Consider the following 5,728-nt stretch of genomic DNA (forward strand, 5'->3'; position numbering starts at 1 on the left):
TTTTAACTGCACTGCAAAGCCATTTGCGAACTAATCCACCCCTCATTTAGGCAATCCATTTAAATAGCCGCACATGCAACACACATGTTTGAATGAAAATGGCTAAAAACGATGGATACCAGTTAATAGAGAGCGAGAGAAGGGGCGAGAGGACGATAAACGATTCCCAAATCTGTTGCCGCACCCAGACGACGACCCGAGTCGCGATTCGGAGTCAGGAGGCTGGATGTGGATGTGGATGTGGATGTGGATGTGGATGTGGATGGAGACCCAGGGATTCACAGACACAGATTCAGAGATTCAAAGATCCAGCGACAGAGCGCCGGAGAGTGGGAGCATCTGTAAATACGAAACGAAACTTTCCATTCCGACTGAAAAATGTTATCAAATCACCGGCGAACGAACACAAACGACGGCGATGAACCAACCAACCAGCAATGAACCGACCACAAAACTAAGCAAGCCAATTTTCAGCTCATATTAACCCGCAGCACAAAGGCCAAAACAGGCAACGGACACGGCCCCTGGCCAAAAGACTGGCGACTGAAAACGGAGGACGGAGGACAGAGGACTGAGGACCTGGCCAAGAAGAACCAGACTGCAACTATGAATCCGAGAAACAGAAACTACAGCTCGAGCCGAGCGGAGCCCATTTCCAACTTTCTCACGCACTTCAAATTTCAATTGGCAATAAATGTAATGCAAAGCAACACTTTAAATCATTTGCCGAGTCGGCCAAACAACACGCCAACACCAATAAGCCAACAAGACATTGCCATCGGAATTGGATAGCGATTTCTGGCCGGTTATACTGAAGAAATGCAAAAAGAAATTACAGTAGATATCGCATACAATGTCGGGATGATGTAGATTTCAAGATAAGTAGATAAAATCGAATTGAAACTAAACTAAGTAAATAAAAATATTTATGTAAGCTAAAATACTTTTAAAAATGAGAGACATTTTTAAAAATAAATATGAATTTAACAAAAAATGAATGATTAAATAATATAAATTTAAGTCTATTTTTTCCGATTTTATATATTTGGGTTTTAAATTATATTTCCTATAGCCAATACTTCCTGTAAGTACGCATACCTTGGAAATACTTTAGCAGCTTCTTTCACTCGAATTTTTTGCTGCGTCGTAATTAAACGTTCGCCTAATTGCTATTTTTTTATAGGCACAAAAATTTGTCCAGTCATAAAAGCCAAATCAGAGATGGCAAACAGCTGAGAAAAATGCGGGTAATGTAAAGGAAAGAAAAGAAAAGAAAAATATTTGCAAATTCAATCGTCTAAACCGCTAATGCACTCATAAATCCTCGAAATGTTTGGGTGGCGGGTCGCCGGCACATTTATATTTTTTATCGTCCATTTAAGTAAAGAAATAACCCCGATGGACGACCAAGTGTAATAAAGAAAGCACCCAATCTGCTTTTATGTTACAGACTCCGAGAGCAAACAGAAAATACATTAATGCAAAGGCTGTAAAGCTGTGCTTAGTGTTATATAAATCAGGAGGGGAAAAACTTTAACTTTAAAACGTTTGTGCGGGTCTCCGCGAAGATGCGAAAGTATCGGTTATATTAAAGTCATAAATCATTAGATCCAGTTGCAGACTGAACCTCATTAGAAAGGATCAATGGGAAAGGCTAAAGATTATAGAGCACTAACTGGAGTACGTAAAGGAGGCTGGCTAATTGTTTGGTTTGACAACTTAATTACAAACGATGCAATCGGTGGCAATATAAACAAAGGTGCTATTAACTTGCCATTAATTTGATAAATCAAAAACCAGGGATTCGGTCACACAATCAAATATGAAATAAAAATTTACAAGCAGGAAATTTATGTAATAAATTATTAGCGGTGAAAAAATTGACTACACATTTCTCTCCCATTTTTTTTAATTTTGGTTTATTAACAATAAAAGAATATATGGATGTGTTTGTTTTATTTATATAAAATACATTCAAATTCATTATTTTCTGAACCCCTAAAATAAAATTAAAAAGGAAGTGTATGTTTTATTTATTTATTTAAATCTATTTAAATTTATTATTTTCTGCATCCCTGAAAAAAAACTTACCTTGGTCAAGCTCAAACTGGGAAACGGTGTGCCAGCTGAAAGAAAGAAAGATTCGCATGCACTTGAACTAATTTACATAAAGACAGGCCCCCAAAACGGACAGATTCGCTACCGAGGATGGAGCTAAAAGTTGAGAACTTAAAGCCGAGGATGACGACGCTTCGTCTGGGACAAATGACTGACAGTCGCTGGCCCTGGGGCGAAACATCGAGAGCTACTTCAGTAGCCGCAGCCGAAAGGATGATGGGGAAAATAAAAAAAACGTAATAAGTGAAATAAAAATAAGGAGAAAAATAAAAATAAACCCACAAGAAATTGCCCGAGAAGAGGCCGAAAAAAAATAAACGTAAGACAAAAGGTGGCGAGTCTGCATGCTAAATGCGCGTTAAATGATGCTTTCGTTGCGCATGCGCAGAGAAGCTTCTGCCATGGGAACGGTGCTATCGACTCTGGACTGCAAGGCTCCTTCGACGACATTGCGCTCGTAAAAATCACGAATTGATGGAGTGTCCGGGCACCGAGCGATCGGCAAATCATTTTTCGCAGGCCCCGCACAAAATTGCCGAAACATATGCAAATGGAATGGAACGGCCGCTTCGGGTTTCCAGATCTAAGGTAAGTAAGGTGCTGCCCGAGCAGAAGCTGAATATCTGGAGCCCTCTGGTGCACAGGGCACCGAACTTATTTTTTTTATTTTCCTAAGATCGCACTGGTCTCTTGGGTCACTTCCCAGTTGCACTTGTATGCAAACCTCGAAAATAAAGACCTTAAACTTAATATAGTCGTTATACCCTGTAAAGTTAATATTTATTTAACTCAAATTGAATAAAATATTACAAATTTTACAAAAAATTAAATTATTTAAATTATTATTTATTTAAATAGTATTTTTTATGTTTGTGTAATTTTAAAATTGAATTTTTAAGTCTAAACAATGAATAAAAATATTCTTAAAAATTAAAAGCACAACTTTAGCAATGTTTTCTTGAAAATCAAATTTTTTATAAAACCCTTTGAAAGGGTATGGCTAAAAAATCAATTCACACTCGATGCCCGAAGTGCCCTAGCCAAAGTTGGGTGCTCTTGAGACCGGGGATCCAAGGACTGGGCCCAACAGCCCACCTTTGTTATTTGCTTTTCCGACTTGGGACGAGTCTGGAATGCTGCCACTTGTCTGTCTTTGCTCGTCCATTGGATCTGGGATTTCGACTTGGACTTGGAACTGAAATGTGCTGCTGCCGTTGAGGCTGCTGAATTTATGTTCCGAGGGTTAGAGGGCGAAATGGCCCGATGAGCGTTGAGTTAGTTTCAAAGCAGAAACTGCAGAGGCCACAAAAAATAAAACTCAAGAGTCTGCAGAGAGCGAACGAGAAGTATTAAAAAATCTTTTTTTCCTTAAAAAAGAAATAGTTATAAAATGTTTACAATGATTTTTATAATATCTTTTTCCTTAACTTCTTTTTTCATTTATTTTTTTTTCAACCCTTTTCTTTCTGTGTATGCAGCTTGGAGCAGTTGAAAGCGTGGCATAGCGAAGTGATTTACATTCGCAGCCATGCCAAAGTCAAGTTGAAGAAGCCGTGTAACGACCTTCTTTCGGCTCGTAATTAATTTTCCCCCATATTGGCAATTTTATGCAGATTTGCAGCACACACTAAAACTGAAATAGATATTGGTAGGCAAGACCGGTGGCAGTCCAATAATAAAGTCTATAATTTCAGCCGAAAAACAGACAGATCTCCAAAGTGCGGTGGCAAGTTGCCAAAGTCAAATGCAACATAAGTTGACCCTTTTTCCCACTTTTTCCTATGAGTTTTTCTGCTCTTTGTCGTTGTGGCTCGAAAAATATCGATTACATGCTAGACTCCAGTGACTCCAGCCTTTGAAAATTCTCAATTCTAGCGAAAACAGTTAAATTCCGGTAAAAGGAAAAATGAGCAAAAAAAAAACGCAAAAACAAAAACAACGAAAAGAAGCTGGGAGAGAAAAACGTTTCCACCATGCGAACGAAGTTGAACGTTTTGTGGTCCATGGTGGTCCCAACGATTATCATGAATTGATCTGTAAGATGTCAAAGCGCAGACGATGCGAAAGAGCCAAAAGAATGGCCAATATACACAGAGGGAAATTTTATAGGAATTGTTTTAGTACAAAATGGTTACTACAAAATTGTAAAGGGATTTTTGTGGAACTTTTTGACAATTCCTAAAAAGATGTCATAACATTTTTAAAGGTTTTCAAATATCTTTAGGATAAAGAAATACAATTCTATGAAGAAAATAGTATTTATTTACGTTGAACATGCAATTAATATTTTTAAAATAATATTATTATTCTTAGTTTATATTTTAAAATTAAAAAAATCCTTTTCTTTTTCTTCTATGTACGGAGGTCGCCGTAGCTCTTGGCTTTTGCTCCATGGTGACCACCTTCCGCCGCCGGCTTCTCCCATAGCTCACATGTGGTTCGCTGCATTTCGCAGATCCCGAGTCAGACCCACAGCCACTTTGTCTGGGCAGTGGCTTCCTCAGCTCAGTTCCCATGTGCTCCGTTCTCCGATCGCCAAAGTCCAAACTCCGTTCCCATGTGCAGAATGTGGTTGTTGTGGTCGCTGTTTCTGTTGCCAGAATTGCGCGAGCGGCGCAGATAACAGCACAAAATGTTGGCAGCACTGTTGACATTATGAATGACAGCGGTTATTTATTATGTCTTGGCTTATTTTTTCGGTTGTTCGATGGGGGAATCGGGCAGATCGGGTGGACTAGGATGTTGGCGTGGTTGCAATACGGTAGCCAAACGCATATATGTAGGCTAAGCCAAGTAGCGAATATATAATCTATTGATTGACACCGTATTATTACATCATCGTCAAAATATTAATAACAAAATTTTTAACTCTTTTTATAGTATTCTTAAGTCGAAAGATTATTATTTAAAAGCAATTTATTTAATTTGTCATTAAATGGAATCTTAACTGAAATAAAGAAAATAAAATAGTATTTTCATTTAAAATGGCTTGTGTTTATTTTCTGTTTAATTTCTCAATTTTAAATTTTAATCTTGTATATTTACGTATTAAGTAATGCATTAACATTCCAAACACAGTGATAAGTGATTCTTAATTGAGTACATTTTCCAGCCTAATCCTTTTTACCACTTACAAAAATTGGACAACGTAAAAGTCGATGACCGGCAGTTCATGACCATTCGGACGTCTATGGGGGAAAATCATATTTTCAGCTGGCCAAACTGTTTATGATACCCCCAATTCAATGCCCCATCTGCCGCGATAATTGCGTAACTTCAACTGCGGCCACATGGATGCCACAAAAACAAAAAGAAAAACAGAAGACTGAGGCAACAAACTGCAAACTGCAAACAAGCAACAGGCGGCTTCTTCTTCGTACCGTTAAGTGCCAGGCTCTCGACTTCATTAGATTGTAATAAACGCGTTTCGGTTACAGCCCCCAACAACCAGCAAAACACTGACAGTAACATAAAAACAACAGCCAGCAGAAGAAGATCTAAGCTCGGCTTATAAATGCAATTTCGCTCGCACAAAACTTCAATGGACTTCATTAAAATATTCGAAACACAAGCAGTTTAAGCACCGAAAACTTGTCAGATCTGCACTGAG

Source organism: Drosophila takahashii, chromosome 3L (genome assembly GCF_030179915.1).
Source record: "Drosophila takahashii strain IR98-3 E-12201 chromosome 3L, DtakHiC1v2, whole genome shotgun sequence".
Classification (NCBI taxonomy): domain Eukaryota; kingdom Metazoa; phylum Arthropoda; class Insecta; order Diptera; family Drosophilidae; genus Drosophila; species Drosophila takahashii.